Source organism: Mytilus trossulus, chromosome 11 (assembly GCF_036588685.1).
Source record: "Mytilus trossulus isolate FHL-02 chromosome 11, PNRI_Mtr1.1.1.hap1, whole genome shotgun sequence".
Classification (NCBI taxonomy): domain Eukaryota; kingdom Metazoa; phylum Mollusca; class Bivalvia; order Mytilida; family Mytilidae; genus Mytilus; species Mytilus trossulus.
The window spans coordinates 65,803,273-65,829,858 of NC_086383.1; the positions used below are offsets into that span (position 1 = coordinate 65,803,273).

Consider the following 26,586-nt stretch of genomic DNA (forward strand, 5'->3'; position numbering starts at 1 on the left):
TTCACCAGCAAAGAGTCAAGTACAAATGTTTATCATCTTTCGCTGAATTTCTGCTCTCTTGGTATGTAATGCATATACCCAGTCTTTGCAAATTCTTTCTATAGTTATTCGTCCGTTTCTATGTGTGTTACATTTTAATGTTGTGTGTTCTCCTCCTATATTTAATGCGTTTCCCTCAGTTTTAGTTTGTTACCCCGATTTTGTTTTTTTGTACATGGATTTATGAGTTTTGAACAACGGTTTACTACTGTTGACTTTATTAGTTGAGATTTTGGTATGCGACATGTGGAGCAGGATCTGCTTACATGTCGCATTCCAAAATTCAATAGTTTTATCCATTTTTGAATTTTGGTATGCGATATGTTATGTCAGGATCTGCTTACCCTTCCTGAGCACTTGAGATCACCCCTAGTTTTTGGTGGGGTTCGTGTTGTTTATTCTTTAGTTTTTTATGTTGTGTCATTGTACTTTTGTTTATCTGTTTGTCTTTTTCATTTTTAGCCATGGCGTTGTAAGTTTATTTTAGATTTATGAGTTTGACTGTACCTCTGGTATCTTTTGTCCCTCTTTGGTTGAACAGTCAACTAATAATTAGAGTAGATCATTTTCAGATGCAATGATGTAGTTGTAGTTGATCTGATTTTCAATCATCAAATGTTTGAGTCTGATATGGTAAATGTTTCTGACAGAGTTATGGCTTTTGCAGTTAATAAGAAAATGTTTATAGTTTTCTGTTTCTTCCATACATAGTTTACACTCTGCAGATTTTGTTGAATCAAAGCGGTTGTTTATACTTTGAGTTTTATACGTCCCAGTCAGTATTCTGGATTTAATAATGCCTTTATCAACATCTCTCTTGTTGTCACTGACAGTGCTCCAACAATTATAAGGATTTCGGAAATTCCATTTGCGTATTTACATATGATTTAATGTTGATTTTGTTTCAGCTATCTCAGACCATTTTGTTTTCCAAGTTGAATCCATCATATCATGGGTCAATCTTTTCCAGTTTTTCTTGCGTAGAGGACTCCATATGACTTTTATATACCAGCTGTTGGAGTTCTCATCTTTTGTTGCTAAGAGTCTGATTCCTATTTTATGCTCAAGTGAATTTGTATGTTTTGAAATTCTTAGGAATAGAGAAATCATTGCCTTGTGGATGAGTTGTTCAATGGGTTCGGCCCCAGGCAAAATATATATTGCAGCGTCTGCAGTTCGTTGTGGTAGAGATAGCAGATGTTTAAATGTCTTTTTCTGGGAATTTTCCAATTAAAAAATGTTGTCTTAGTAAAATTAAGAATTTCGAAGCCGTATAGAATTCTTGGTATGACAAATGTTCTCCACAGTTTATATGAAATCAATGGATTTACTCCTTTTATTCCATGTAAGCCTGCTCCCATGAGACAATACATGGCAGCTCTATCAGTTGAGATTCTATTGACTACATTTGAGGTATTTAGGTCTAGTCTTTCAGATGCTTTATGGTCTGTTTTTCGCTAATCTTCTCGATGAAGAGTTCAAGGTTTGATTCTTTGTTCTTTTTATTGATCAATAATATTTCGATTTTACTATTGATTTTAACATTTTTTTACAGCTTTCAATGATACGGAGTTGAGTTGATGTATCCTGTTCAGAAGTTGCTCATAGCATAAAATCATCATCGTACGTTGGACAACCCAAGTAATTGGTTCCGATCTTAAATCTAATATGTGTTGCTTAATATTCTTATTGTATGCTTTGTAGAAGTTAGCAGATAAAATACCCCCCTGCTTTACTCCTTGTTCGTCTGTGAAAGCTTGCGAGATACATCCTTGAGATTTTACTTGGGTTGATGTATTTTTATATAGCTCTCTGATCAGTTACCAGGTTGGGCCTGTAATTCCTTGGTGATATAGTTTCCAAAATAGATGTATGTGATCTACGACATCGAATGTTTTGTTCTGCATTTAGGGTTATTATGATAATTTTTCTTTATTATCCTTTGCTTTGTTTATTTCTTCAGTGATTAAAAGAGCAATGTTTATTGAGGAAGCACCTATTGTGAAACCGTTCTGTAGTCTATTTTGTTGCTTATTCAAGGTATCTTCAAATCTAGCTCGTAAGCAGAGTTCTAAGAATTTGCATAGGATAGAGATGACAGTTACTCCTCTATAATTTGATGAAATTGTTAGCTCCTTGTCTTTTTTATGGACTGGAGTTAGAAGTCCCTTTTTTTTTTATAGCAGCAGGTACATATTTTGTATAGAATATTTATTGATCGGAGTTTTCAGGTATATTAGAGCTATTCCTCCGTATATAAGATGTTCTGATGTTAGACCGTATACATCTCCAGATTTCCGCTTTTTTAATTGTGAAACAAGTTTTGAAGGAGGTAACTGGTTGAACAGTTATGTCTTAATTTTAACATAATTTTACTATTGTTTCTGCATCTAATTTGACCAAATTGTCATGTTCTTTATCGAAAAAAAGATTCGCATTTGTTTTCGCTAAGTTTGCAAAATGTTCTTTAAACATGTTAAAGAGTTCATTCATATCATCCGGCGAAAAAGCTTCATTATCTGGAGTCTGCAGAGTATGAGTGAATTGGGAGGAGGGGGGTCTTTGGGTTTTTATTAATCTAAGGAATAGTTCTTTGTCCTTATTTATACGAAGCACCTAGGTTACCTTACAATCTGTTGTTTTGAAAATATTTTGTTTATTATTGTATATATTTAAGTGCTTTGTATTTTTTATATTTGCATTGAGTGTGCCAAAAAATATGTTGTAAAAACTTGATGTTCGTGACGTCACATACAATATGAAAATTTGATGTACGTGACGTTACATACCAAACAATGACGTCATTCCAAAAAATTACCTATTTTTAGAAAAAAAATTCTTCAGGCAAAAAAAAAACGTACAAAACTGACTTTAGTTAAAAAAAAAAAAAAAAAAAAAAAAGGTATGCGATACGGGTTTTACCATACGATACGGGTTTAGCCATGCAATACGGGGTATGCGATACGAGTAGGTGATACAGACTGGAAAAAAGAACCTTCATTAGATATACAAAATAGCTGTATTTTGTACTAAATATATGATAAATATATATTGCCGCTACGACATTGAACGCAATCCAGGAGGTGGTATTTTTAAGTCCAATGGAGATCGATCCTTCTCATTTTTGCAATACTAAAGATCGGCGATCTTTATTGTCAGTGGAAGCGTGGTCTTAGATTTCTATTGATTTTAAGTAATTGTCATAAAAAAAGGAACATAATTCTTAACCGAAATTAGATTTCATGATATTGTAGGCAAAGTTCTGTCTTGTCGTTCAGATATACTTTGACTGAACTATGAAATGATATAAACAATGTATTCACTATTTTAAGAAGTATTTCTGTTCAAGACAGACACATAAGCACTATAAATAACCTGAATAGTAATGTTGTTTATAGAAGTATTCGTGAGTTCATTTGTACATTACATTGTTTTCCAACCATCGCATTTATGTTACGTGTCTGTGAAACTGACTGAAAACTAAGTACTATCATGTGTAAATAAATGTGCATTTATTGTAGGTGAAAACAAAAAAAAACACAAAACAGCAAACTACGAGATCTGTGTTGTCCGTAATTTGTAAGAATATCGCCCAAACCGGCCGAACGTCATTGACGTTGTTTTAGAATTGCTGCAATGTATTCCCGCCATTTCAAATTGTTAAACCTTTTTTTAGAAATATCTCTTTTTCCATTCTGGTGACCCCATCTTTTTATTTCATGGTTTTATTTAGATATATAAACAACGCTTATTCTGTTGAATACTCAAAGAGAAATTATTGGTCAATTTTTATTAAACTTATTTTTTTTATAGGTATTTCACAATAAAAATGGCGGGAAAACTATTATAGCAACTTATCGTTATTATTTTCCACTCTGACAATGGTAATATTATTAAAATAGTTTGTATTAACAACTAGGTTAACGGAACAAACAAGTTTTTATTGGATACAGACTTTAAAAAAAATATTACACTGCTATTGAATAGAAGTCCATGAAAAATATGGCATTTTAAATCAAAAACGAGGTCGGTGACCCCATTTTTCTATTTGCTTATTTTGAAGCTTTTACCTAACCTAAAGTAAAAATAAAAGAATATATTATTGGTAGATCTGAATAGAAGGATTTGTCTTTAAGTTTAATAAATATAGCGTCATTGCAGTCTTTAATGCAACAATAATGTAATGTACATGTAACCGTAGACACAAATAGTATTGTTACATTCGTAATTAATTAGTTCCTTACCCTACCCTATATTCCAGGAATAAGTCTTCAATGTAAACAACAGTGGCAATCAATAATCTATGGTCAAAATGGGGGAGGGGTGCAGGGTAGCTGGTGTGTTTGTTTCAACTTATAGATCATTATTGTACAGACAACTGATAGGCTTAAACCTGGCACCCCATTGTTTACATGTATTTTTTAATTTGCCAGAATCCCTACCCATTCATATATATTTTAATAGAAAATCATAATCCATTGGTCCATTGATATATATATTCCAAGCTAGATGTACACTGTATCATTAATACAATTTATGACATCTCTAGATATAAAAAAGAAGTTGTGGTATAATTTCCAATGAGACAACTCTTCCCAAGAGACGTACATGACCTAATTGCACATAAATTAACAACTATAAGGTTACAATGTACTGGCTTCAACAAAGAGCAAAGCCAATACTGCATAGTCTGCTATAAAAGGCCCCGAAATGACAAATTTAAAACAATTCAAACTAGAATAAAGAAAACTAACATGCGACACACAACAAATGACAACCACTAAATTAAAGGCTCTTGACTTGGGACAGGCACATACATACAGAATGTGGCAGGGTTAAACATGTTAGCGGGGTCCCAACCCTCCCCTGACCTTTGACAGTGGTGTAACAGTACAACATAAGAACAAACTATAAAAAGTTGAAAAAGGATGTATTTATTTTACACCACATGGACTCTTCATATTATTAGACAAATACATCAGTACACAGTTTTACATATATATCTAAGATAATCATAAAATTAAGAAATATTTTCAATAGTTGAACTGATTTTATAAGTTTTCTGTGGTTATCCCAGGTGCACACATATAATTTCTGCAAGTTGATTTGACAATCTGTTTCAAAAATAGAAGTCACTTCTCTCTATAATTCTAAACTACAGTAGTGTGAGTCCTGCAACTATAGAGTTTGTGGTTTTTCCAAGATTGATCAACCAATATGGCCTCCTTGTCTAAAATAGAAATCACTTCTCCCTATGATTCTAAAGTAGTGTGAGCCCGGCAACTATAAAATTTGTGGTTTTTCTCCAGATTGATCAACCAGTATGGCCTCCTTGTCTAAAATAGAAGACACTTCTCCCTATGATTCTAAAGTAGTGTGAGCCCGGCAACTACAAAATTTGTGGTTTTTCTCCAGATTGATCAACCAGTATGGCCTCCTTGTCTAAAACAGAACATAGAGCATGTAGAGGTCAAACTAATATTTCTAAAATAATATCATGCCACACCGGTAGCAAGGGAGTTTTTATATATATATATATTGCAATTTTGCAATTATGTCATGTTATATTTGGAAACAAAAAATAACATGACATAATTGCAAAATTAATTGCATAACAAGCATTTTTGAATTATAGACCTATAAGTGGGTTTGTACTTACATTCATGAGCAACACACGAGTGCCACATTTGGAGCAGGATCTGCTTACCCTTTAGGAGCACCTGATATCACCCCCAACTTTTGGTGGGGTTCGCGTTGCTCAGTCTTTAGTTTTTTATTTCGTGTTTTGTCTGTTGGTATTTTTTTTTTAGCCATGTTTGTAGATTGAACATCTATTATTTGTATTTATTAGATCCTTGTCCAGTCAATGTGACCCTCGTTCAGTCATTATCCTTGTCCAGTCAATGTGACCCTCGTTCAGTCATTATCCTTGTCCAGTCAAGGTGACCCTCGTTCAGTCATTATCCTTGTCCAGTCAATGTGACCCTCGTTCAGTCATTATCCTTGTCCAGTCAATGTGACCCTCGTTCAGTCATTATCCTTGTCCAGTCAATGTGACCCTTGTTCAGTCATTATCCTTGTCCAGTCAATGTGACCCTCGTTCAGTCATTATCCTTGTCCAGTCAAGGTGACCCTCGTTCAGTCATTATCCTTGTCCAGTCAATGTGACCCTCGTTCAGTCATTATCCTTGTCCAGTCAAGGTGACCCTCGTTCAGTCATTATCTTTGTCCAGTCAAGGTGACCCTCGTTCAGTCATTATCTTTGTCCAGTCAATGTGACCCTGGTTCAGTCATTATCTTTGTCCAGTCAATGTGACCCTCGTTCAGTCATTATCCTTGTCCAGTCAAGGTGACCCTCGTTCAGTCATTATCTTTGTCCAGTCAAGGTGACCCTCGTTCAGTCATTATCTTTGTCCAGTCAATGTGACCCTCGTTCAGTCATTATCTTTGTCCAGTCAATGTGACCCTCGTTCAGTCATTATCTTTGTCCAGTCAATGTGACCCTGGTTCAGTCATTATCTTTGTCCAGTCAATGTGACCCTCGTTCAGTCATTATCTTTGTCCAGTCAATGTGACCCTCGTTCAGTCATTATCCTTGTCCAGTCAATGTGACCCTCGTTCAGTCATTATCCTTGTCCAGTCAATGTGACCCTCGTTCAGTCATTATCCTTGTCCAGTCAATGTGACCCTGGTTCAGTCATTATCTTTGTCCAGTCAATGTGACCCTCGTTCAGTTATTATCCTTGTCCAGTCAATGTGACCCTCGTTCAGTCATTATCCTTGTCCAGTCAATGTGACCCTCGTTCAGTCATTATCCTTGTCCAGTCAATGTTACCCTCGTTCAGTCATTATCCTTGTCCAGTCAAGGTGACCCTCGTTCAGTCATTATCCTTGTCCAGTCATTATCCTTGTCCAGTCAATGTGACCCTCGTTCAGTCATTATCCTTGTCCAGTCAAGGTGACCCTCGTTCAGTCATTATCCTTGTCCAGTCAATGTGACCCTCGTTCAGTCATTATCCTTGTCCAGTCAATGTGACCCTCGTTCAGTCATTATCCTTGTCCAGTCAATGTGACCCTCGTTCAGTCATTATCTTTGTCCAGTCAATGTGACCCTTGTTCAGTCATTATCCTTGTCCAGTCAATGTGACCCTTGTTCAGTCATTATCTTTGTCCAGTCAATGTGACCCTCGTTCAGTCATTATCCTTGTCCAGTCAATGTGACCCTCGTTCAGTCATTATCCTTGTCCAGTCAAGGTGACCCTCGTTCAGTCATTATCCTTGTCCAGTCAAGGTGACCCTCGTTCAGTCATTATCCTTGTCCAGTCAATGTGACCCTCGTTCAGTCATTATCCTTGTCCAGTCAATGTGACCCTCGTTCAGTCATTATCCTTGTCCAGTCAAGGTGACCCTCGTTCAGTCATTATCCTTGTCCAGTCAAGGTGACCCTCGTTCAGTCATTATCCTTGTCCAGTCAATGTGACCCTCGTTCAGTCATTATCCTTGTCCAGTCAATGTGACCCTCGTTCAGTCATTATCCTTGTCCAGTCAATGTGACCCTCGTTCAGTCATTATCTTTGTCCAGTCAATGTGACCCTCGTTCAGTCATTATCTTTGTCCAGTCAATGTGACCCTCGTTCAGTCATTATCCTTGTCCAGTCAATGTGACCCTCGTTCAGTCATTATCTTTGTCCAGTCAATGTGACCCTCGTTCAGTCATTATCCTTGTCCAGTCAATGTGATCCTCGTTCAGTCATTATCCTTGTCCAGTCAATGTGACCCTCGTTCAGTCATTATCTTTGTCCAGTCAATGTGACCCTCGTTCAGTCATTATCCTTGTCCAGTCAATGTGACCCTCGTTCAGTCATTATCCTTGTCCAGTCAAGGTGACCCTCGTTCAGTCATTATCCTTGTCCAGTCAAGGTGACCCTCGTTCAGTCATTATCCTTGTCCAGTCAATGTGACCCTCGTTCAGTCATTATCCTTGTCCAGTCAATGTGACCCTTGTTCAGTCATTATCTTTGTCCAGTCAATGTGACCCTTGTTTAGTCATTATCTTTGTCCAGTCAATGTGACCCCAGTCAATGTGACCCTCGTTCAGTCATTATCTTTGTCCAGTCAATGTGACCCTCGTTCAGTCATTATCCTTGTCCAGTCAATGTGACCCTTGTTCAGTCATTATCCTTGTCCAGTCAAGGTGACCCTCGTTCAGTCATTATCTTTGTCCAGTCAATGTGACCCTCGTTCAGTCATTATCTTTGTCCAGTCAATGTGACCCTCGTTCAGTCATTATCTTTGTCCAGTCAATGTGACCCTCGTTCAGTCATTATCTTTGTCCAGTCAATGTGACCCTCGTTCAGTCATTATCTTTGTCCAGTCAATGTGACCCTCGTTCAGTCATTATCTTTGTCCAGTCAATGTGACCCTCGTTCAGTCATTATCTTTGTCCAGTCAATGTGACCCTCGTTCAGTCATTATCCTTGTCCAGTCAATGTGACCCTTGTTCAGTCATTATCCTTGTCCAGTCAATGTGACCCTCGTTCAGTCATTATCTTTGTCCAGTCAATGTGACCCTTGTTCAGTCATTATCTTTGTCCAGTCAATGTGACCCTTGTTCAGTCATTATCTTTGTCCAGTCAATGTGACCCCAGTCAATGTGACCCTCGTTCAGTCATTATCTTTGTCCAGTCAATGTGACCCTCGTTCAGTCATTATCCTTGTCCAGTCAATGTGACCCTTGTTCAGTCATTATCCTTGTCCAGTCAATGTGACCCTTGTTCAGTCATTATCCTTGTCCAGTCAATGTGACCCTCGTTCAGTCATTATCCTTGTCCAGTCAATGTGACCCTCGTTCAGTCATTATCCTTGTCCAGTCAATGTGACCCTCGTTCAGTCATTATCCTTGTCCAGTCAAGTTGTTATCATAGGTAAGTGTACATTAATTATATGTGAACTATAAAGGATCATTTACTAGTGAAATTTGTTTCAAACGTAAAATGTGAGCTATATATCAATAAGACAGCAACCCAACAAAGCAAGTATGGAGATGTGTAGAAGTCAATATATAGTCAACAAATCAAAAATAACCTTATATGACAAGGTCTTCATTTTCATGAAGCTGGCCATAAAATTTAGGAATTATTCATGGCAATGATATCATTCGGGTTCATTTTAATTTTCTGACGAGGTTAACACAAAGAAAATATTTCTGGAAAAGTTTGCTATGCATTCTAACCAAATTAAGATCGTAAAAATGTGCATGTGTTTTTCACCAATCAGAAAAATCAGAAAATGAAAACGACCTCACGAAAATCGTGGCCAAATAAACTAGGGTTGGCAAAAACCTGAGTTTTATGAGTATTGCCTAGCCCAGTGGGATATACTGGAAAAACTGGGTTTTACTGGGTTTTACTGGGTTTTACTGGGTAATACTGGGTAATATAAGATACTGGCCTGAATTTTAAAAAGGATTCAGTACTTAAACACAAATGAAATACATTTAAGATATATATATAAACCTAAGTAAAATAAGTTTACTTGTTTGAGAGTCTTATGATACATATCATGCATATATACATGTACAAAAGTATAAAGAATTTAAGGATTACATGTATATGTAAGAAAAATTATATTGAAATAATTTATATGGGTGGAATCAGAAAAAATGAGGCAAAAGTGTGACGAGCATGGTCAAAAATAAACATATTTTTGGGGGTTCAGGATTTGTCTCACCACCTTCACCATATCATTTATTTTATGAAACTTAAGTGTCCAGACAAAGCATTAAGACATTAAGAATAATTTTAACTTTTTATAACTAACAAAATCAGTAATTTGAACAAATACAACTAAACATATACACATGATTTACATCAATTAAGAATACATTAAAAGCATAAACATATTTCCTATTAATGCCAGGTTGATTAAGGAACATTTGGATACCAAATTCTCTATACATTATCGCCATCAATTTGAAAAAAATCCTGTTTTAGCACTTTATGTATGGCAGATTATGAATGACCTGGTTATAAAAGTTTAAATACAGAAAAAAATTACTTAAGAATATTAACAAAAACACCTTTCCATTAAAGACGCAACTTTTGGTAACAATCAGCAAAAAAAAATGTACCAATATAGGCTACACTTTTAAAGTAATCATCTTTTCAGAAAAGCATCCATTTCTGGGATTTTGTCACACTCCTGACATATTTGACACATATCATATATATCAAAAAATATATAATATGAATGCATTTATCACATGTTGGAAGAAAATTATCAAAAACCAGAAGGCAATTCTATCGAAATTTCATGAAATTATTGAATATATAGAATATGTTCTCTTTTTTTTTTAATCAACATAAGGGTGGAATCAGAAAAAATTAAGATTTTAACATATTGGGGCATATTGTTTGCCCCATTATATTTAGGAAAGTAAATTAAATGTCAAACCAACAAGTTCAATACCAGCTAACTTGCAGCCAAATTTCATTTAGATATCTTGTACCAGCCAAAAGTTTTATTAAAAAAACATGTCAAATTTGTGAGGAGTGTGACGCTTTTTGTGTGACAGGATTTTTTTTTAATAATTTACATGTTGAGTAAAAATTATTATGATGAATGCATGTATATGAAGATGGTTTATAATCATTCTTCAATACTAGGTTTTGTAGATTATAGATTGGTGTTATCATTGCACAAATATTATGTAAATAAATATACATTGTGAAAAGGTATGTACCAAAAATAAATATTGGCAAAATTTGATAATTTCTAAATTAAAGTGTTATGGTTATATTTTAAAGGAGTATTTGTGTGTAAAACTGGTAAGTATTTATTGTATACATGTATAAGCTATCCATAAAAGGCTATACAGACATCCTGAGGTGCATAATTCACATATTGGATTAACTTCTATACAAGCACCCAAAAATGTCAGGAGTGTGACAACTGTCAAATTTATATAATGCTTTTCATCTTACATTGTTATTTATTTTTCAGAAGCACCTGTTCCATAGAGAAGAAAAACATTTAGTGCAGCTGTGATAATCTATATGTTAAATCTACACACTTGATTTTTAGATGTCAGGAGTGTGACACTTTTTTTATACATTCAATGACATATATTGTTTAAATTTTGTATTTACTAACCTTCTTCTATCAAAATTTTGACACCAAGTAACAATGGATCATTTTTTTTAATATGTAATTAAAATTGAAACAATGTCATTGAATGTATAAAAAAAGTGTCACACTCCTGACATCTAAAAATCAAGTGTGTAGATTCAACATATAGATTATCACAGCTGCAATAAATGATTTTCTTCTTTATGGAACAGGTGCTTCTGAAAAATAAATAACAATGTAAGATGAAAAGCATTATATAAATTTGGTACATGTTTAAAGACAGTTGTCACACTCCTGACATTTTTGGGTGCTTGTATAGAAGTTAATCCAATATGTGAATTATGCACCTTAGGATGTCTGTATAGCCATTTATGGATAGCTTATACATGTATACAATAAATACTTACCAGTTTTACACACAAATACTCCTTTAAAATACAACCATAACACTTTAATTTAGAAATTATCAAATTTTGCCAATATTAATTTTTGGTACATACCTTTTCATAATGTATATTTATTTACATAATATTTGTGCAATGATAACACCAATCTATAATCTACAAAACCTAGTATTGAAGAATGATTATAAACCATCTTCATATACATGCATTCATCATAATAATTTTTACTCAACATGTAAATTATTAAAAAAAATCCTGTCACACAAAAAGCGTCACACTCCTGACAAATTTGACATGTTTTTTTAATAAAACTTTTGGCTGGTACAAGATATCTAAATGAAATTTGGCTGCAAGTTAGCTGGAATTGAACTTGTTGGTTTGACATTTAATTTACTTTCCTAAATATAATGGGGCAAACAATATGCCCCAATATGTTAAAATCTTCATTTTTTCTGATTCCACCCATATATGAACAAATGTACAAAACTAATTAATAAGTAATTATTCAGATTAGAACACAGATATGTTTATATAACAATAATCAGTCTTTTCATTTCTATAACAGTTAATGACAAGACCCTGTAGGTTGTTTATTTAGCAATCATGATTGCATATATAGCAATTTAATTTACAATCCACATAATCACTGCAACAAGGTGTTAAGATTATTGAAACACTGCTTGGAAATTAACAAGGAATCCAAAAATGTGCAAATTTTGTATTTTGCCTACATAGAATTTATGTGGAGAAGAGAATGAAATTGAATTTTTAATCTTCTAGAAATGACTCTCAATGGTTATCTATATAAAATGTATATATTTAGCTATAATGCTATGAAACTACAACATGTCTTTACTATTTTGTGTTGAAATAAGCTTAAAAAATCATATTGCCCAGTATTCCCTGTTTCAGAGAGTATTGCCCAGCCCACTAAAACCCGGGCGGGTAATACTTTGCCAACCCTGAAATAAACAATAAAACTTTTGTCCACTATCTGTACCTTTATTGTAAGTTTATTTTATTGAAACAGGGAGATAACACAAAAACATTGATATGTTTATAAGAAACAGGGAGATAACACACAAACATTGATATGTTTATACAGGAGATATAACCCACAAACATTGATATGTTTATACAGGGAGATAACCCACAAACATTGATATGTAGATAAGAAACAGGGAGATAACACTCAAACATTGATATGTTTATAAGAAACAGGGAGATAACCCACAAACATTGATATGTTTATAAGAAACAGGGAGATAACACACAAACATTGACATGTTTATACAGGGAGATAACACACATACATTGATATGTTTATAAGAAACAGGGAGATAACCCACAAACTTTGATATGTTTATACAGGGAGATAACCCACAAACATTAATATGTTGATAAGAGACAGGTAGATAACCCACAATTCTAACATGACGTCCTTCAAACGCTTTGAGTACACACCCTTGGTAAAATTTGAATATATTGCATGGGCTGTTCTGATCGTACTCCCACGTCATATGCTTTTTTATGAATGAGTTTCGCGACGTCATAATACGATGACGTTAGAATATGAGCATTTTACGGGAAAATACACGCTTGAAAAACCGAAAATCATCACAACATGGCAACGTAAACAAACGATGCTAAAATGTGTTATAAGCCATATTTGTTTAAACATTTAAGACATATAAGTAAATAATCATTTTAAATAATTCAAAACTATCTATATGCGTTATTTTAAATAGTTTAAGCATGTCACTAATTCAGTTTGCTCCGTTCTTTTTCGCCAATTTAATAGTGCGTTTATTTATGGGAATGGCAAATATTTGCCTCCACCTAGAGCGCTTCGATCCAAAAGAATTGCCGTATTTGACCTATTAGAATCGAAATAATTCATGGGGGCTTGAATATATCTAGATTTTACCACGGGTTGTCCCTTTATGCCGATATTTTACCCCTCGCTATCGCTCAGGGTAAAATATTTGTCATAAAGGGCCAACCCGTGGTAAAATCACGATATATTCAAGCCCCCATGAATTATTTCTTAAACATTGATGTTTATACAGGGAGATAACCCACAAACATTAATATGTTGATAGGAAACAGAGAGATAACATACAAACATTGATATATGTACAAGAAACAGAGAGATAACACACAAACATTGATATGTTTATAAGAAACAGGGATATAACACACAAACATTGATATGTTTATAAGAAATGAGGACATAATTTATAACCTGCAAATATTGATATGTTTATACAGGGAGGTAACACACAAACATTGATATGTTTATACAGGGAGATAATCCACAAACATTGATATGTAGATAAAAAAACAGGGAGATAACCCACAAACTTTGATATGTTTATAAGAAACTGGGAGATAACCCACAAACATTGATATGTTTATACAGGGAGATAACCCACTAACATTGATATGTTTATACAGGGAGATAACCCACACACATTGATATGTTTATAAGAAACAGGAAGATAAAACACAAACATTGATATGTTTATAAGAAAAGGGGAGATAACACTCAAACATTGATGTTTATAAGAAACAGGGACATAACCCACAAACTTTGATATGTGTACCAATAAAGTATTTTTAAGTGATACATATATTAGGTTTAAACAAGTAAATATGATTCATGGTTATTTTTCACAGATGCTTTAGATGATGGCACAACCTTACCTATACATTAGGCTGACCTCAGCGGTACATTCATCAGTATTTATCTAATAAGTATGTATCGTATTTTTTAAGATTGCATAAAAAAAATCAATCCATAAAGACTGTCTCGTTGATCTTCAGGGTGTTGTGGTATTCATCAGTATTTATCTAATTAGTATGTATTGTATAATATATTTTTTTTTAAGGGAACAAAAAAACAAATTAATCCATAAAGACTGCCATGTTTATCTTCACGGTGTTTTAGTATTGTATTCACCTTTAGTGTGGGAGGTGGTGGGTTTAAACCCTGGACAGTTCAACCAAAGATCTTCATTGTATTGTGGTATTGTGTTAACCTTTAGTGTGGGAGGTGGTGGGTTCCAATATTGCTGACCTGAACTTCCATTACATTTCTCTGCCTTCCGCGCTTGGTTTCGTATATTTTCTTCCCCATTACATTTCTCCGCCTACCGCGCTTGGTTTCGTATTTACTATTTTACATACAAACTGGAATCTGCATGTATTATCGTGTGTAGTAATCAACTGGGAACCAGTTTACATACCTCCGGTCCTTCTTATTACCAAAAAGATCGAAGTGTACCAACCAATGTAGTTAAGATACTCATAAATCTATTTTTATAACTTTATTGATTAAGTGAAGTAAAACTAAAACATTGTTAAAACATTAAAGATATATAATTAATCGGGGAATACTTGATAGTCTTTTCGTTTTACAAACAACTGCCATTTTTATAAGAAAATATAATATGTCCGTGTTGGTCCACTTTCTACTGGTTATAAGACCGATCGAAGTACCGGAAGTCCATCTTTGTTTACAAAGTTACACCTGTAGAGTCTGTAACAGACTGTATCTGTATGACATGTGAATAAATTGTCGATATAGATGCTGGCTTTAATACAACGGTTTGAGAGAGCGCCGCCTATTTATTGGCGGGGCGGGAGAACAGATTTGAAGCTCTCTACGTTTGATGCATGCACAACAGTGTCGTCATAGCTGATTCGGTGCGATCACTGTCTTACAAAGGTTGAGTTTGCATAATGTACGGTGTTTTACTTAGTGGAATGTCAATAAACTCACAGTAAGAATTATTCTTTACTTGCTTTTCCATTGTTTTCCACAATAATTGTTGCGTGGTATTCTTTGAATTTCTCTGAAGTTTTGGTTCTCTTTGGACATGCTTTTTTGAGGAATTCGTCTGGTTCAATCTTATATAGTGTAAATCAGCCCCTCAACTACTTTTTACATAAATACTAACTTTGGCTGCAACTCCTTGTTCGTCCTTGTCTGGAGATCTTGTTGAAGTTCCAGTTTGGCAAGCATTTTGGAGACTTATCCATCCTCTCTTGACTTGTAATCTCTGGTGATAAATTTTGCCGCTTGACATGTTTTTTTTTGTTACTGGGTAGGGGTCCCATACTATGGTTCCATATTAAATAATGAGATCAATTCCTAAAAGTCTAGTTCATTATCCAATCTGACACAAATTTCAATAACTGGAATGCCACCCAAGTTGAATATATGGAGACCCACTATAACAGCATAATTACTTGGAATTGTGTTTAATACCATGATGGTTCAAAAGCATAAACTTAAATGGAGACAGAAATTTGACATGAAAGATTTTGGATTAGTGTAAATTAAAAATTAGCTTACTATGGTATATGGTTAAAGAATGAATATCAAATTGAGCAGAGTTGTTATAAAATATCAATATGGCAGAGAAGTGGTTTCAAGTTTCATATAAAGGGACCTGACTGACATGAAATAAAAAATCAAAGGAGTATCCCTATTTGTCTAATCTTCAAGGTGAAATAAAACAAGTATAACACTATTATGCTATTGTATAAATCTACAGAAATAGAATTTGCTTCAAGTAACAGAAATAACTATGTCACTATAGTAACTTATTTAATGAGTATGTGGGTAATTTTAAGTCCTATATAAACATATGATTTCGGGAGCATTATTTACTATTTCTATTTACTGTTCTGATATTTTTTTTTTACTATCAATGTGTCACACTTCGCATTCAAAATTTAAAAAAATAATGAAAACATCAGTATAAAAACGTTAAAAATTTAATAAGAATGCGAAGTCATATGTTATAGGACTAGTGGGGTATAAGAGCTTGTTACAACAGGCTCTTCATAATCATTTGGTTTGAAAGGATACTAGTCCACTTGTATTTTTGTCCGTCTGATGAGTTAAGCCTTTTTCAACTGATTTTTATAGTTCGTTCTTATGTTGTACTGTCATGACTGTTATACCACTGTCCCAGTTTTGAGGGAGAGTTGGGATCCCGCTAACATGTTTTACCCCACCACATTATTTATGTATGTGCCTGTCCCAAGTCAGGAGCCTGTAATTCAGTGGTTGTCGTTTGTTTATGTGTTACATATTTGTTTTTCGTTCATTTTTTTACATAAATAAGGCTGTTAGTTTTCTCGTTTGAATTGTTTTACATTGTCTCATCAGGGCCTTTTATAACTGACTAAGTGGTATGGGCTTTGCTCATTGTCAAAGGCCATATGGTGACCTACAGTTGTTAATGTCTGTGGCATTTTGGTCTTTTGTGGATAGTTGTCTCATTATAGCAATCATACCACATCTTCTTTTTTTTATAGTAGTCTGTATTCTTGATTTAGAAAAATGTAATTGCAAGAAAAAAATTACACAATACTTAGAGTACTTTAGATCATTCAGGTAGTCTTTATTTAGTATGTACAAAAGAACAGCCAGTAGCCATTGGATATTGTAGATCATTTAAATAGTCTTGACCTTTTGATTAGTACAAAAGAGCAGCTAGTAATCATTGGATATTGTAGATCATTCCAGTATTCTTGATCACCTATTTATTTGTACCAAAAAAACAGCCAGTAGTCATTGGATACTGTAGATCATTCAGGTAGTCTTTACTCTTGATCTGTTCATTTGTATTAAAAAAACCAGTCAGTTGTCATCTTCACTTCACACACGCATATACGAATATCAATTATATGCTTACGAGACATGTTGCAATGTTAAACTTATTACGGTATGTGAAAATCTAGACTTGCATAAAAGATATCCCAATATTAGAGGCAGTGGTATCATTTTTCCTCAGAGCTTTCTGCTCTTTGATTAATTCTTTTTAAACAGGATTAACATTTTGCACTCATCTACTTTTGTTAAATAAATTGGAAACAAAAAATAACATGACATGATAACAAAAAATGAAGTGCATTTGTTAGTGAAAACTAAACAAAACATTGCAATCATTACAGTGTGAGTTGCTTAAAGAGTAAGAGTTTTTTAAGAAGTTACTTGTGGTGTATGAATGATAGATTGGATGTTAATGTCAATGAGACTGCAACCATTCAATGAAAGAGGTCAACATTGTATTCAACCATTGAAAACTATCTTTAAGTTAGAACTATCACTGAGTGAGTACTTATTAATGAGCAACACAAGTGCCACATGTGGAGCACCTGAGATAACCCCAAACTTTTGATGGGTTTCCCGCTCAGTCTTCAATTAGTTTTGTGTACTGTTGTTTGTCTTTTTCTTTTTTATCCATATTTTTATTTTGAACATCTATTATTTGTATTTATTAGATCCGTGTCCAGTCAATGTGTTCCTTGTCCAGTCAAGTTACTATTATAGTCAATGTGATCCTTGTCCAGTCAAGTTACTATTATAGGTTAGTGTACATTATATGTGAACTATATAGGATCATTTACTATTGAAATTTGTTTCAAATGAAAAATGTTCAAACTCTATAGGGGAAAATAATGTGAAATGTTCAAACTCTATAAGGGGAGATAATGAAAAATGTTCAAACTCTATAAGCATGGTAAGGGGAGATAATGAAAAATGTTCAAACTCTATAAGCATGGTAAGGGGAGATAATGTAAAATGTTCAAACTCTATAGGGGGAGATAATGTAAAATATTCAAACTCAGTAAGGGGAGATAATGTAAAATGTTCAAACTATAAGGGGAGATAAGCTAAAATGTTTAAACTCTATAAGGGGAGATAATGGAAAATATTCAAACTCTATCAGGGGAGATAATGTAAAATGTCCAAACTTTATAAGGAGAGATAAAGTAAAATGTTCAAACTCTATAAGCATGGTAAGGGATGATAATGTAAAATGTTCAAACTCTATAGGGGGAGATAATGTAAAATATTCAAACTCTGTAAGGGGAGATAATGTTAAATGTCCAAACTATAAGAGGAGATAAGCTAAGGTGGCAGAAACCAGTTATTTTACAATAAATCTTTAGAATTTCATGGATTTATGATTTTATTTTCTTGAAAGTAGTTTTAAACACTGTTGGATAATTTGTACACTGTACCAGAAAACTGACACAATAAAAGTTATTAAATATGAACACAATCATTTTTTTCTAATTTTTTGGCATTCAAAGCAGTATAACGGCAAAAGACACAAATATTGCTATAATAAATTTGGTCTTACAAAACCTATAAATGTTTTTTTTTGTGATGTAACCATATGAAATGCATGTATTTTTAATGGTTAATAACTCAAGAACTCAATCAGACTAAAAAAATGTAAATAAATTGTTTTCAATGAGTGGTTAAAGGTTACAGCCACTTCCTGTTTTCACATCTGCCATACATCCACTTCCTGTTTTCACATCTGTCATACAGCCACTTCCTGTTTTCACATCTGTCATACAGCCACTTCCTGTTTTCACATCTGTCATACAGCCACTTCCTGTCTTTACATCTGCCATACAGTCACTTCCTGTTTTCACATCTGCCATACAGTCACTTCCTGTTTTCACATCTGTAATACATCCACTTCCTGTTTTCACATCTGTCATACATCCACTTCCTGTTTTCACATCTGTCGTACAGCCACTCTCATTGGTTGATAGTTCGAAATTATACAACACTCATTGTACAATGAAATTACTTTTTCTTGGCTTCTATGGAATGGAATGATTTTATTTTTGATGAGCAGCTTGAAAATGTTGATTTGTAGAATGTTAGCAATTTTTATGCCCCATTTATGGGAATGTTTTTTGATCTGTGGGTCCGTCTGTTCGTCTGATCTTTCGTCCGTTGGTCCGTCTGTCCTGCTTCAGGTTAAAGTTTTTGATGAACTTGAAGTCCAATCAACTTGAAACTTACTACACATGTTCCTTATGATATGATATTTCTAATTTTAATGCCAAATTAGAGATTTTCCCATTTCACGGTCCACTGAACATAGAAAATTATAATGCGGATGGGGCATCCATGTACTTAGGACACATTCATGTTGTTTATGCTGTGCAACTTCTTTCTGTTACCCAATAGTTTGAAATTATTCAAATTCATTGTATAAAGAAAATGTTCATGAAAGTTCATGTGATGAATAACAATGATACATGTATCCCTAGACTAAAGAATAATGATATAAACAATTACAGTTTGTCAGACAGCCTTCAACAATGAGCAAAACCAATACCATATAATAATTAGGAGTTGTGGTATGATTAACAATGATACAATTATTCCTAGACCATAGGACAAAAATCCACTATGTTATAGGTCCTGTGCATACAGAATAAAAAAAAAAACAATTGAATTTAATTTGACAGTTCTAGTTGATTATAAATTGTTGATAGTGTTTTAAGAAACTGTAACTTGATATTTTTTATGTGTTTCTTAAAGCTGGTAAAAATATTTTTTGAAATTCTTAGATCTGGGAAAGTGCAATAGATGTTCTGGTGTTCGATGGAAAGAGTCACACCCTGCTTGTAGAATACATTTGTACATCATTTAGGTATGTGATCAGATCTTCAAGATTTTTAGTTCAGTTCATTAACTTCTAATAGTTATGATAGTGCAGAAAAGTTGAGATAAATGACTGTTTCAATGCTATTATTATTTAATTAAAATTAGTATCTAAAATATTAGGTCAGTATATTACATCCAATAATGATCAGGTATTTTTAATTGGCAGTAACTATAATACATGTACCTCAATAATAACTAAACAGTATATATTGAATATAATTTTTCTTTTCTATTTTTAGGATATAATGGAGGATTGGAATGAGGTAAGATTTACCTAATAGTCCCCTTGTCATGTTTGGTTTTGTTCCCCATTATTGTACAATTAGATACAAGTATGTGATAATTTAAGATAAAAACTAGAATTCTAGGTGAACTACAAAACTAAGTATACTGATCGAAGAAAACAGATCGAACAAAAAATACAAAACAATTGCTAATAAATAATAGCAGAAATCCTCTTAATTGAAAATAAAGCACAGTGAAACAGTGTTAAACTACAAGTTACTTCAAAATATTGAATATTGTACATAAATAATATAAAACACACAACTGGAAGTTACTTCAAAATACAGGATATTGTACATAAACACACCACAACAATTGACTTTAGAACATAACAGATTGTACATGTATAAGTAGTATAAAACACACAACTGCAAGTTACTTCAGAACATAACAGATTGTACACCAGCAGTATAAACACACAACTACAAGTTAGTTCAGAACATAACAGATTGTACACCAGCAGTATAAAACATACAACTACAAGTAACCTCAGAACATAACAGATTGTACACCAGCAGTATAAAACACACAACTACAAGTTACTTCAGAACATAACAGATTGTACACCAGCAGTATAAAACACACAACTACAAGTTAGTTCAGAACATAACAGATTGTACAGCAGCAGTATAAAACATACAACTACAAGTTACCTCAGAACATAACAGATTGTACACCAGCAGTATAAAACACACAACTACAAGTAACTTCAGAACATAACAGATTGTACATAAGCAGTATAAAACATACAACTACAAGTAACTTCAGAACATAACAGATTGTACACCAGCAGTATAAAACACATAATTGCAAGTTACTTCAGAACATAACAGATTGTACACCAGCAGTATAAAACACATAATTGCAAGTTACTTCAGAACATAACAGATTGTACACCAGCAGTATAAAACACATAATTGCAAGTTAGTTCAGAACATAACAGATTGTACATAAGCAGTATAAAACATACAACTACAAGTAACTTAAGAACATAACAGATTGTTCACCAGCAGTATAAAACATACAACTACAAGTAACTTCAGAACATAACAGATTGTACATAAGCAGTATGAAACATACAACTGCAAGTTACTTCAGAACATAACAGATTGTACACCAGCAGTATAAAACACACAACTACAAGTTACTTCAGAACATAACAGATTGTACACCAGCAGTATAAAACACACAACTACAAGTTACTTCAGAACATTACAGATTGTACACCAGCAGTATAAAACACATAATTGCAAGTTACTTCAGAACATAACAGATTGTACACCAGCAGTATAAAACACATAATTGCAAGTTACTTCAGAACATAACAGATTGTACACCAGCAGTATAAAACATACAACTACAACTAGAATTCTAGGTGAACTACAAAACTAAGTATACTGATCGAAGAAAACAGATCGAACAAAAAATACAAAACAATTGCTAATAAATAATAGCAGAAATCCTCTTAATTGTGTTATCCATCTAGGAATTACACGGTTGACACTTAATCTTCTTATCTTCTACTCATAACATGAGTGACACTTACTTGTCTTATCTTCTACTCATTGCATGGGTGACACTTGATGGTTTTATCTTCTACTCATTACACGGGTGACACTTAATTGTCATCTTCTACTCATTACAAGGGTGACACTTAATTGTCTTTTCTTCTACTCATAACATGGCTGACACTTTATCGTCTTATCTTCTACTCATTACACGGCTGACACTTAATCGTCTTATCTTCTACTCATTACACGGCTGACAATTAATTGTCTTATCTTCTACTCATTACACAGGTGACACTTGATCTTATCTTCTACTCATAACATGAGTGACACTTAATTGACTTATCGTCTTCTCATTACAAAGGTGACACTTAATCGTCTTATCTTCTACTCATTACATTGTTGACACTTAATCGTCTTATCTTCTACTCATTACACAGGTGACACTTAATCGTCTTATCTTCTACTCATTACACAGGTGACACTTGATCGTCTTATATTCTACTCATAAATATACGCATATATTCCAACAATTACATGCTATTTAAGGAACTCCTCTCTGTCTGAATGTTACATGAAGTAAGAATACTACTGATTTATGTAGTCATTGGGTTTAAATTAGCGGTGGTCCTAGATCTGAGTCCTATCAGATAAGCGTTCGGACTTCGGATTTGGTTATTAGCTGCATCCGTCAGACTTTTAATTTTCAAGTTTTAGAAAACATTTGTATCGAATTACTGTTTAAACACTTTGTTATAACTTCTAAATTGATGTGGTAATGAGTCACGATAAATTAGCTTTGTGATTAAATTTATTTTTAACTTAGTTATCTACTTCCTGGTTCATTAATAGTTACAGCGTGTCAGATGACAATTTTTATTGGTGCTTTCGTCAAGTTCGTGTTCGTCATATTAACGCATGTGGTTGTCAACGTTGCTAAACCATGAGTTTGTTTTGCTTAAGCATCACGTCTTCTTAGAGAAAAACAGGTGAGGCCGATGAAATTCTGGCTACTTTGGGTGTAGCTAAACTAAAGAAGCAATGAGAGTTTAAACAAGGATAAAAGATATGATCGCGAAAAACGTAAGCAAAAATTTAAGTCTCATTGGCAGAAAGATCACCATTAACTCCAATTTGGAGAAGTTTCCTGAACCATGACCTGTAATTATTGTATAAAATAACTTACCCACTCTGATAGGCATAGTGCTTTAGTGAGAGGGTCACAAAATCTTTAAAATTGATCCAATCAAAAGTCAATGTTTGGACCTTTCATCCTAAGGTGTGGACCTTCCACTTTACTGTTGTTAAGGTCCAGGACTTTTCAGGGAAAAATGTTGATTTGAACCACTGAATCATTGCTATACAGAAGAATAAAATTGAGAATGGAAATGGGGAATGTGTCAAAGAGACAACAACCCGACAATAGAAAAAATAACAGCAGAAAGTCACCAATAGGTCTTCAATGTAGCGAGAAATTCCCGCACCCGGAGGCGTCCCTCAGCTGGCCACTAAACAAATTTATACTAGTTCAGTGATAATGAACGCCATACTAATTTCCCAAAAGAAGAATACATATAAATTATTACCTGATTTAACAATAAGGACATTCATTACAATCTATTAAATGTAATTTCTATTTTTTACTTACAGAAACTTGTTACAGCTGCTAGGGAGGGAGATAAAGAAGCCTTAAAATTGTGCTTACAGAATGATGTAGAAATTGATTATCAAGGAGTAAGTGAAAAAGTCACATTCAAAACTACCTTATTTTAATACTTCATAGAAAAATCATTTGAAGATACGTCGTCTGATGGTACAATAAACATGATAAAAGACACAAAACTACAGGTTACTTGAAAATAAAGCACAGTGAAACAGTGTTAAACTACAAGTTACTTCAAAATATTGAATATTGTACATAAATAATATAAAACACAAAACTGGAAGTTACTTCAAAATACAGGATATTGTACATAAACACACCACAACAATTGACTTTAGAACATAACAGATTGTACATGTATAAGTAGTATAAAACACACAACTGCAAGTTACTTCAGAACATAACAGATTGTACACCAGCAGTATAAAACACACAACTACAAGTTAGTTCAGAACATAACAGATTGTACACCAGCAGTATAAAACATACAACTACAAGTAACCTCAGAACATAACAGATTGTACACCAGCAGTATAAAACACACAACTACAAGTTACTTCAGAACATAACAGATTGTACACCAGCAGTATAAAACACACAACTACAAGTTAGTTCAGAACATAACAGATTGAACAGTCGCAGTATAAAACATACAACTACAAGTTACTTCAGAACATAACAGATTGTACACCAGCAGTATAAAACACACAACTACAAGTAACTTCAGAACATAACAGATTGTACATAAGCAGTATAAAACATACAACTACAAGTAACTTCAGAACATAACAGATTGTACACCAGCAGTATAAAACACATAATTGCAAGTTACTTCAGAACATAACAGATTGTACACCAGCAGTATAAAACACATAATTGCAAGTAACTTCAGAACATAACAGATTGTACACCAGCAGTATAAAACACATAATTGCAAGTTAGTTCAGAACATAACAGATTGTTCACCAGCAGTATAAAACATACAACTACAAGTAACTTCAGAACATAACAGATTGTACATAAGCAGTATAAAACACACAACTGCAAGTTACTTCAGAACATAACAGATTGTACACCAGCAGTATAAAACACACAACTACAAGTTACTTCAGAACATAACAGATTGTACACCAGCAGTATAAAACACACAACTACAAGTAACTTCAGAACATAACAGATTGTACACCAGCAGTATAAAACACACAACTACAAGTTACTTCAGAACATAACAGATTGTACACCAGCAGTATAAAACACACAACTACAAGTTACTTCAGAACATAACAGATTGTACACCAGCAGTATAAAACACATAATTGCAAGTTACTTCAGAACATAACAGATTGTACACCAGCAGTATAAAACATACAACTACAAGTAACTTCAGAACATAACAGATTGTACACCAGCAGTATAAAACACACAACTACAAGTAACTTCAGAACATAACAGATTGTACACCAGCAGTATAAAACACACAACTACAAGTAACTTCAGAACATAACAGATTGTACACCAGCAGTATAAAACACACAACTACAAGTTACTTCAGAACATAACAGATTGTACACCAGCAATATAAAACACATAATTGCAAGTTAGTTCAGAACATAACAGATTGTACAGCAGCAGTATAAAACACACAACTACAAGTTACTTGAGAACATAACAGATTGTACATCAGCAGTATAAAACACATAATTGCAAGATACTTCAGAACATAACAGATTGTACACCAGCAGTATAAAACACATAATTAAAAGTTTACTTCAGCACATAACAGATTGTACATTAGCAGTATAAAACGCACAACTACAACTTATTTCATAACAAAACAGATTGTACATAGACAGTATAAAACACACAACTGCAAGTTACTTCACAAAACAACAGATTGTACATTAGCAGTATAAAACACATATCTACATGTTACTTCTGAACATAATATAAAAATATATCTGTATCGAAACTGATATATATCATTATACTGAATTCGATACTTAATCAAAATCTGTTTTTAATTTAACAGTTTTAGTGAGAGAAAAAAAATGCATAAAGGTATTTTTTTTAAATAATTGTTTTTGTTTGTTTTGAATTATAGTTGAAAAAATTCTTACTTTGAATATTTACAAGAACATTTTTTACACCAAGGTTTTACAGTGGAAGTAAAACAAATATCACACATGTATGTTATTGCTTCACTTTGACCACATTCCTTAATATATACAAAATTATGTTGTTAATTAGACAGGTTTAATGGACTACAAATATTTGTCAGAATTATATTAAGTGGGGTCTCATTTTGTTTGTCTCCTCAAACTAAATCAGGAAATGTAACTATTTTTCATATTTCTTTGAAAAAGTTACTTTTTAAAAAATTGATCATTATTCTGAATCATGTTAATCAGACAGATTTAATCATTATATCAACAAATACTTGTTAGAATTATATAAAGTGAGATGTCATTTTACTCAGAGAATTGTAATGAATCCATTGATATAAATATTTTATTCATTTCTTAAAAAAAAAAAAAAAAATAACATTACAGTTCTGATGGAAGTTTTGACATCTCACAAAAAAAACTTGTTGTTTATTTGTTGTTTATGATCAATATAAATACAAGTGTTCTGGTCATTGTATTCAGTTTTGACCACTGATTCGTGTGATATATATTTAGTTTATATTTATTACACAACATTGTCCAGTTTATCAGACAAGTTTTGATGTCAGTTGTATTATTCCAGTGGGATGGAGAGACAGCATTAATGATAGCTGCCTATGAAGGACACCTGGAGATCTGTAGACTCCTCATTGATACAGGATGTAAGATCGACATCACATCAACAGTATGTTATCTACTTAGTCTGATCACATTACTATTAATCTACACTAAATCATGTTGTTAATTAGACAGGATTAATGAACAAATATTTGTAATAATCAATCAAGTGGGTTCTCATTTTACTCGTATTATTGTTCTGAATCAGAAAATATTACTCCTTTTCATGTTTCTTCAAAAAAATATTTTATTAAAATGAATAGTTATACTGAATCTACACTAA

At 33.3% G+C, this 26,586-nt stretch overlaps 1 protein-coding gene and 1 long non-coding RNA gene across 3 annotated transcripts in view; one reads left to right on the forward strand and one right to left on the reverse strand.

The window, feature by feature from the left end:
• The window catches only part of LOC134691429 (biogenesis of lysosome-related organelles complex 1 subunit 5-like), a 280,858-nt gene that overhangs the window by 174,000 nt on the left and 80,272 nt on the right, over positions 1 to 26,586 (reverse strand). The gene's annotated exons all lie outside the window — the stretch shown is intronic.
• LOC134690555 (uncharacterized) lies at positions 19,968 to 26,369 on the forward strand. Its single transcript, XR_010101969.1, has 4 exons — positions 19,968 to 20,053; positions 20,307 to 20,330; positions 23,511 to 23,594; positions 26,269 to 26,369. It is a non-coding gene; the product is annotated as an uncharacterized LOC134690555 (long non-coding RNA).